This window comes from Mus caroli, chromosome 1 (assembly GCF_900094665.2).
Source record: "Mus caroli chromosome 1, CAROLI_EIJ_v1.1, whole genome shotgun sequence".
Classification (NCBI taxonomy): Eukaryota; Metazoa; Chordata; class Mammalia; order Rodentia; family Muridae; genus Mus; species Mus caroli.
In genome coordinates this window covers 27,867,001-27,876,587 of record NC_034570.1, presented here as the reverse complement: position 1 = coordinate 27,876,587, position 9,587 = coordinate 27,867,001, and the positions used below count along the sequence as shown (strand labels likewise).

At 42.4% G+C, this 9,587-nt stretch overlaps 1 pseudogene; it reads right to left on the bottom strand.

The window, feature by feature from the left end:
- Nucleotides 1-2,091: 2,091 nt before the first annotated feature.
- LOC110287476 lies at nucleotides 2,092-2,904 on the bottom strand (annotated as a pseudogene).
- Between the last annotated feature and the right edge of the window lie 6,683 nt (nucleotides 2,905-9,587).

Genomic DNA, 9,587 nt, shown 5'->3' with positions numbered 1-9,587 from the left:
TAGCTACCCCGGTGCTGGTGCGGCCGGAAGAGGCCTGTGGCCCTACTCAGGCCGGTTTTCTGCTTCCCTAACTAATGCAGTCTCAGGTCCCGCACGCAATTGGATTGGAGCAGAAGTAAGCAGAACTTTAATTCACCTTATGTAATTGTTGTCTTCAAGGCTTACTGTTTAATAAGCTTGCCATTTCTAGCTCTTTCTGAATTCTAACTGGCTGGTTCAACCCAGCTTTTCTGGCTCAAACTCCTCTCCAAGCTGACTGATGCAAAGTGACTTCTCTCTGCTTCTGACTAAATTGTTCTGCTTGGCCTCAAACAAACTCTAGCAATCTGTTCTAATCTTCTGGCTCCTTCTTCTCTGGCTTGTTCAGTCTTCATGTGTGTCTAGTTTGTTCTTTCTGCAAACTGTCTGTAAAATTGTCCCTGTGAAAAATCTGTCTCTGCACATCACAAACGGAACTGACACAAACTCCACTCCCCTGAACTGTCTGTCAACTCACAGGATTCAACCCAACTGACTGACTGAACTCAGAGACCTGCATGCCTCTGTGTCCCAAGTGCTGATATTAAAGGTGCGTGCCACCATGCCTCCACCTAAGGTTTCTTTACCTGAAACATGCTCTTCAATTCATGACCTTGAATTTTCAATAGTTGTCCTTCAACTCAAAGATCTGCTTGCCTTTGTCTCCTGGGGTTAAAGGCATGCCTGAATTACAGCCAGATCACAGACCTACAAAGTATTTGATGTGATCACTGGCAGAACATTCATGTTTCTGGATTAAAATTCCTGTAAATATAAGAATATAACAGGAGCTAAACTTGCTTAGAAATGGATTCGAAGATTGTTAAGAAAATAAGAATGTGAAATAGTATACATTTTAGAGTTTTAAAAAGAAACCTTACCAATGGCTCAGAATATGAAATACATTTCCAGAATTAGGCATTAGCTATTCAGTTGATGTCTTCTATCATGAATAAATTATGTTTTGAGTAATGAATGCAATGATGTCTTAAATTAAAAGAATTGGATTATTTTTAACTTCAAAAAGGGGTTTTATTCCATAGAAACCATTCCTTAACCATGGTCAACTAGACATTATTTATGAGGACCCAGAATCAAGGACCACTAAAATACTGGATTCAGGAAGACAGATACAATGCCTCTGTGTTAATTGATCAGTACTGAAACTGAGTGTTGTCTCTTCCTTTTTCCTTTTCCCCCTCTTGTTTCTTTGTGTAGTGAATCAACTCTTTTTTTTCCCCTTTTAATAAGGGGTTTTACTCAAAAGGGTAGCTTTGAAAATCTCTAGCTTGTTGTGAACCAGAAAGCCAGGGGCCACCTCATCCTGACACCGAGTGTGAGCCACGCTTCAGTGTCTGTGGCGCTCCACTGCCACCACTGGAGTCAGTGCACCTCTGAAACAAAGCCAGCATGAACACCGAGGAGGACTCGAGTGCTACTTTGATTTAAGGAAAAGGACAAGTTTTTAATACAGCAAAACAGAACACAAAAAGTAAACAAATCCTTAGAAATCACTAGATATATGTGTGTGTTTATATAATTGGGATCATCATCAACATTTTAAGCCATTTAAAGCCACCTTACCTTTTCTTTTGGTACTGTGGATATTCTCATTAAGAAACCCAGCCTCTATTTGAATGGCCTAGTCCAGCTTTCTCTCTACTGTGCCTCATCTCCACCATCCACTCCATACCCAGAGTCCAACCTCAACTCTGCAGCCAGAGGCAGAGCCAGCACTCATTCTGGAGTGAGGACAGCAGGCCTGCGAGCACAGCTGAGCACAGACCTCACCCTTTCCTGGAGGAGCAGCGAGTGCCCACAGCTGGTCTGCAGTCTCTCAAGGGCGCCTCCTCTCCTCTCCGCTGCTGCTGTTCACTATTTTTTTCTGCCCAAAATCAAAATGGCAATCTTAATCAAATAGGAAAGCTAGATCTTTAAAGTAACTTAAAAATCACTTTTATATAAAGCAGCAAAAACATATTTTCCTCTCTGCAAAAAGAAAAATGTTAACAAGGAACATGGTGATGTGGTGGGCTGTCCGAAACTTCTGCTCGACTGGATCCCATGAGCATCTCAGAGTGGCTCCTTCACCTTGCCCATGCTGCCTGAAGACTCTTCGGTGTCTCCAGTCACGTTTTCACTTTCTTCTGGGCTTAAGCTTTCATTTTCAGACCTGGTCCCATTAGGGATCGAGTTTTCCCCATTGACAAGCCCATTTTCACCTGCCTTGACTTTACTGAGTCTCTGTCAGGCTCAGAGACTCCTGCACACCTGCCTCCTCCTCCAACTTTCTCAGGACCAGAGGGAGCCTTGAGTCCCCCACACCACCCTCCAAGAGCCCCAGGTCACTCTCCTCGTATCTGGGCAGTGGTGCCCTCTCCTCCATGTGTTTATGGTAGTACTCCTGGTTCACGGCCGCACTCTATCACTGCTTTTTCCAAAATCTCCTTTTCATCCAAGCGCAATTTGATGGCCATTGTGGCCCGTACAGAGAGGTCAGGATTTTTCAAGACGATCTTATCTTCCTCAATTGTTGTCTTATATGTTTTTAAAAGAAGTGAGGCTCTATCTTCCAGAAATGTCCAAAGTTTGACCTCATTGTCCCAGCTGACAGGAAACTCCGCATTCCCCAGAGTGAAGATCCTGTCAATGGCGCTGTCCCCTAGCAAATGCTCTTTCAGCTCCTCTTCAGTCATGCAAAATACTCGAGAAAAGCTAGAAGCTGGGCAGAGATGGGTGGCTCAGGAAAATGCAATGCAAAAAAAAAAAAAAAAAAAAAAATGGATGTTGGGATGCCAGCCTAGCCAGGACCTCAGCCTTCATGGCGGCGTAGAGCCTGCCACTTTTACTCACACCCAGCTTAATTTTCAATCTGTCGTGGGAATTATTGAACAGTTACCATGTTGGAGTGTGGTATTTAGGAAACCAGAATCTATGCTCCCAGGCCATGATGATTTGTGTTTGATTCTCTAGTAGGTTGACAGTACAACTAACAGAATCTTCTCATTATGTGAAATTTAAGTGTGAACAATGTTTTTCTCTCTCTCCCTTTTTAAAGGCAGTGATGGGAGGGGGTGGGTGGGTGGGGGAGCACCCTCATAGAAATAGGGGTGACTAGGAGCAATGGGGGTTTAACTGGGAAGGGGGATAACATTTGAATTGTAAATAAATAAAATAACCAATAAAATAAATAAAACTTAAGACAGTGTTGCTATGTAGCCCAAGTTGAACGTGAACTTCCAATCCTCTACCTCTGCTCCCTGGGTGCTGGGATTATGATCCTGCCCTCTGTCCTGGGTGGCTTTTGCTTTCTGTCCCCTACTTTTTGTTTAGAGTAGCTCTTATGTATGGCTTCTGCTTTGTCACATTCTACTCAGCCCATTCCATTCAGCCTTCTATTACTGATTACATTTGCTCGACAGTCGTTAACTACAGTTTCCATGGTCAGTCATTAATGAAAGCTTCCTTCTGCCTGTCTTATTACTTTGCCAACCAAACTGCTGGGAAGTTAATTACCTGGCAGACTTTTAAAGCATACGATTCAAAGAAAAGGCTTTTTCTGTTAAGTTGTCAGGCAGGCCCACTTTTGTTATTATGGAATAACAGCAGATGCCTTTGATAAATAAGCCAAGCAGGTCACTTGAACCCTATTGTTGAAATGGCTGATAAAATATTCACAAAACTGAAACCTGGTGGGATCTGGAAGCCCTGGCTGTGCAGTGGGGACCACATTTTGTAACATCTTTTGAAGAATGTTGATTTTTTTTTTGAATTTTGCTTTAAACAAAAGTTTATTTTTTGACCTGCTGAGCTTGTAACATTTAAAGGAGAACAAGTGACTTCCATAAATCATAGCAGCCTGGGCAGAAAGGGTTTTCTCCTCAAAAGAAGGCTGAGAGGGAGGTATGACCTCAGGAGCCATCATGAGACTGCACTTTTGGGCTTCTGCACAGTGAAGGGGATGTTTAAGAAAGGCAGTTCTTACAGGATGGACCCTCCCATCCATCTTGATGCCTCTGAACAATTCTTCATTAAGATATCCTGGCCTTGCTCTGGAATTTTTTACTTAGCTATTTCCTGTGTCCTTTTAGGAGCAGATAAGTCACCGAGTGAATGTGTATTGTTGACATGAGTGTATCCTGGCCATGTCAAAGACCCCAATGGCTCAGACCCTTGGGAATGGCAAGGATTCCTTCTGCTCTGAGTTCAGGTATTGACAGTATATATAGAAATCAGCAATCACAGTTTTCTCCTCTAGAGTGACTACAGCTTGAGACTGCTCCCCTGCTAAGAACCGTGCCCCATGCCCCTTTCCCCCCCGGCAAGATTAGCTAACCCACTTTGTGGCTCAGCTGTTTATAAGTCCACCTCCTTATTCAGTTTTGCTGTATACCATCAATGTGCTGAGTTTCCAGGCTGCTGATGGGCACCCCCTAAAGCTCATTAGGTACCAAATCCCAGCGACTCTGTGTCTTGCCATTTCTTCATTTCTCAATTCCCTACAGCTCCAATGAGGTCAATCCTCAAAGCTGTGCAGATCCCAGCAGGCGAGGCGTGTGTGGAGATCAGGCTTCACCCTGCTCTGAGTTACTTCATGTTTTGTGAAACAGTGGCATAAGCCGTACCTTGGCCTGGGAGACTGTTTTGTGCAAAGCAGAACTTGGCAGCATTTAAGGGTAAATAATAGAGAGAGAGCGAATGCATCCTGTTGTGGGTGTGCCCAGCACAAGGTACAGTCCAGAGGATAGCTTATTAAGAAGAAGCCTATTATGAAGAAACTATTATGCTGATGACCCTACCGACCTGACATTCTACCACTAGGTGTGTTTCAAGGGACTTAACAGGAAAACTCCCAAAGCATTCATACACATGATTGTAAGATGTTTGATTTGTGACTTGATGGCTAATATCAGTCACTAAGATCACCAACGGCCAGACATCAAGAGAAATTGGCTCTACTTGATAAGTTACAGCCGAAGAAACAGATCAGCCTGTGAATTTATTGCCACCCAATAAATTTTGACATCACCATGAGCATAGTGTTCACCTGAGAATATTCCGGAGCTCGCAACTAGACATACTGCCCAATAAAATTTGAATTTCAGAAAATTAGTAAGCTCAACTTACCCCATGCTTCCTCATGCTTTGTTTGCGTTCTGCTTGTTTTTATCCACATGAGAGTTACCCTGGTTTTACTGTCATAGGTGGCAAGCTGGGGCACAAATGAGATATAATTTTATTACTTTGTTGATACTATATATAATTTGGGTAGGGGTCTTTTCTTATACCATTTCTAAATATTTTAAAACATTGGTTCTAAATTTGGTTACCTGTCAACCTCACAGATTAATGAAACTCAATAATGTGTGATAGAGACAGACCTGTGTCCCTTTCAGCTTCACTTGGCTTAAGGAAGTTTTTAAAATAATAGCTCCAACATCAAGTGACAGCCTAACTTCTGTAGGAGATGTTAGAAAACATCAGGGGTCTAGCTATACTGAACTCTCCCCGAAAAGGACCTCTCTTTGCATCCACTAACTTGCACAAGGATTAAAAACCTTCCCTGCCTCTGTTTCCCTGGAGTTCAGCTGAATCCTGCATGAGTTCCTCATGTTCTGGAAACCTGAATGGACTGTGCTGTTGTCAAAGTGTATCTCATGCTTTTTCATTTGACAAGGACAAGGCTTGGTGTCTAAATCCTCTGGGTGACTCTGCTGTGCTACCACACTGGAGAGACACATTGGCTTTTGCAATGGTTTGCACAACGCCTTGGTAGTAAATGTCAAAATCTGTTTCTGATTACAGAACAAACACGCAAGGCTCTGAGGACTAGTATTACATATGCTAGCATTTCATATATTATTTCTTTAAATTAAAAAAATTATAAAATTAGTCATTGCTCACTTTTCCATTTTCTTCAACTAAATTGGATAATTATTCTGAGCTTTGCATGCAACTTGACATTTTTGGCTACTGAACTAGCAAGGCCTAGATTTCTTCTGAGTATGACATTCACTCCAAGGAGGTACAGCAAGTGAGGAAGAGGAAAGAGAAGGTTGGAGTACCACCGCTTCATCAGTCTCGTGGAAAGGGAACAAAAGAACGCTAAATAGTTTCTGGCAACTGAAACCATGGACCATTTGGAGAATGGCATTGAAGCCAGTGCAGAAGGGTGATAAAGCAAGAACTTCATCCCAGGATCCTTTCCGTGCTCCCTTGCATCTCTGACAGGTGTGAGAGCATTGCAGCTAGGAGATCTCCAGCCTTGCCTGGGAGATTTTTCTGAGAGTGCAACACTGGGAATCCCTATGACTGAGAGGGAAGATAGCATGCCATGGCTATCGTTTGAGTTAGTTTTCTACTGCCGTCACAGAACTCCATGACCAAAAACAACTTGGGAGGAAAGGGTGTATTTCAGCTTACAGTTCATAACACAGAGCACTGTTGAAGAAACTCAAAGCAGGAGCTTGAAAGCAGGAACCAACACAGAGGACTTAGAGGCGTGGTGCTGTATATTGTATATTTCTCCCCATGCCCTGCTTTTCATATACAACCCAGTACCACCTACCCAGGGATGCCATTGTCCACAATGGCCTAGGCCCTCCCACACTAACCATCAATCAAGAAAATGCCCCCACAGGCTTGCCTCCAGGCCAGTCTGATGGAGGTATTTTCTCAACTGAGATTCCCTTTTTTCAGATGATTCTAGTCTGTGTCATTGACAAAAACCTAACCAGCACAGTTGTGATATCAGGGTGGATGGTGTGAAATAGAGAAGGGTGGGGCAGGGAGGATGTCTCTGGGACACGGGATGCCTAGATGTTCAGAGTGGGAAGGGGGAAGTCCTATGACAGGAAGCCAGTGCTGTTGGTTTTGTTTAAATAGGGCAGTAACAGGCTTGCTAGCAGTGTGTGGCTAATATACATTAGAAAAGTTACCCTTTGTGAGGCTATGCCAGTACCTGGCAAATACAGAAGTGGGTGCTCACAGTCATTTATAGGATGGAACACAGGGCCCCCAATGGAGGAGCTAGAGAAAATACCCAAGGAGCTGAAAGGAGCTGAAGGGGTCTGCAACCCTATAGGTGGATCAACAATATGAACTAATCAGTACCTGCAGAGCTCATGTCTCTAGCTGCATATGTTGTAGAAGATGGCCTAGTTGGCCATCATTGGGAAGAGAGGCCCCTTGGTCTTGCAAACTTTATATGCCCCAGTACAGGGGAATGCCAGGGCCAAGAAGTGGGAGTGGGTGGGTAGGGGAGCAGGGCGGGGGGAGGGTGTAGGGGACTTTTGGGATAGCATTTGAAATGTAAATGAAGAAAATAGCTAATAAAATTTTTTTAAAAAGTTACCCTTTGAAACAGCTGTATTCTTTTAATTAACATTTGTCTGTTGCAAATACCTTAATTAGTATTCATTTCATGTACATAGGAAGAGTTACATGTGCCCCATTTTAGAAGTTAGCCTAAAACACCAAGGGCATTTATTGTCTCTGCCCTGGTTGGTTCTGTAAACTCTCACCCCATTTTCCTGGGAGAAGATAAGTAGAGTATGTATGCCTTGCCATAACAGTTTGTGTTTGCTCAGGATTTTCAAGAGAATCCCTGTTTAACAGAAATATTTTAAACTTTTTTAACTTTTAAAATATTTTCTTAGCCACAGGCTTTGATATTATGGCTGTTTTTTCTTTAGAAATAAAATTGTACTTTCAAGTGGTTCAAGGTTTGCAAGAAGCCCTCAGAAAAAAGCCCGTGGTAGGAAGAGGAGTCTCTGGCAGAGTCTTGGGTATCAAGAGATGCAAAGGCACCTCTCCCCCTTTATTCTCATTGTGTTTGATGGCAAATCTTCCAAGGATGTGGTCAGCGGGGCCATCTTGGTGCCAATAAGCCTATGAGTTAGCAGGTGGAGGGTGCATCTTTATGATGGCTTTCCTGTCTACACCAGGACTGGTTTCCCCAAGAAGTCACAGAGTTAGCATTTGTGCCAGTCGATCCTGAACACTGAGACTTGAAATGGCTTGGTTGAAATTCCTTAGGCTTGTGGTGGCTGTCAGGCATCCAGATTCTCACTATATTTGTCTGGAATACCTAGGCTGTGGCCATGACACCATGTGTATATTCTCTGTCTGAATGAAGGCATTTAAGAGTATTTTAGCATCAGCGAAAGATCACAGAAGGTGCAACTACTGAAAGACAATTTAAGGTCAAACACAGTGAATGTGAAGCACTTCTGACTGTGCTTTCTCATTTGTATCAGGAGGCTTCACTGCAGCCTTGGGTTTGAACACACAGCATGCACTCTCATGCCATTTCACACCAGTGGACACTGCCCCAAACTGAGGCATTGATTCAAGTCTGCCATACACTACTAACCACAGTGTTTTGTTTTTTTTTCCTATTCTTTTCTATGTGATCAGTTTTCTGATTTGATAGGAGCCATGTGACTATAATAAACAAATACCTTGAGTACTTGTAAAATCTACTATCATTCCTCCACATTTAAGGAGTTAGTATGTTTGGATGACATTGCGTTAGGATGCTTGATTGAGCAATTGAGGTAGAGATTCTGATTTGTATTTTATATAAAAAAAACCTCAAATATATTTTGGGTTAGGATTTGGACAGGATTTAAAACAGTTTTGAAATAGTCCTAAATGAATTTCTGTGATTTTATAATATGTATGCATACAAATTAGCACTCTAGGCATTGACCATTATAAAGTCAAAATATTGATCAATTTTGACAGATGTTGAAGAGGTCCTAAATTCAGTAATATTTAACATTCAGCCAGGATGTATTTCTTCATGGAAAAATAAACAACCATATCCTCATTAGTCTGCAAATTTACTTTCATCTTCAATAAATGGTAAAATTGTATGCATGTTAAAGAGTCATTTCAAATAATTTTAAATAATTTTTTATCTGTTTAATTTGTATGCTTACTTTATACAATTATATATCCAAGACTTGTAAAAATATGTTTAGGCAAAATGATTCACTAAGTGGAAAAGGTTTAAGAAACACTGCATTAGAAACTGTGTCTTTTCAGGTCCTGTAACAGCACTGCTATGCCCTTATTTTAATTTTAAGATGGTCTCTATCTTGCTTTGAACTCCCTATGGATGACCCTGAGCTACTGATTCTCCTGCTTCTACCTCTTGAACATAGGTCTGAACCACCACACTTAATTTCATGCGGTAATTGTGATTTAACCCAAGGCTTCATGTATGCTGGGCTGGTACTCTCCCAAGTGGATAATTACTTCAAGCTCATGAATTTTTACCAGAGGACCAACCAGGAGAGGAGTAGCTCTTGCCTTACAGAGCCAAAGCATAGAGGTAGGATTAGGAGTCCAGAGTCCAAAGGAAAGCATGGCCTAGGAGCTCTGCAGATTCAAAAAACCAGTCTGCAATGGCAACTGCCATTTTAGCAGATCTGCAAGGTCTTGGTTGTTGGATAATAAGGAGGAGGAGGAGGAGGAAGAGGAGGAGGAGGAAGGAGAGGAGGAGAAGGTGGAGGAGGAGGAGAGGAGGGAGGGAGGGAGGGAGAGAGAGAGAGAGAGAGAGA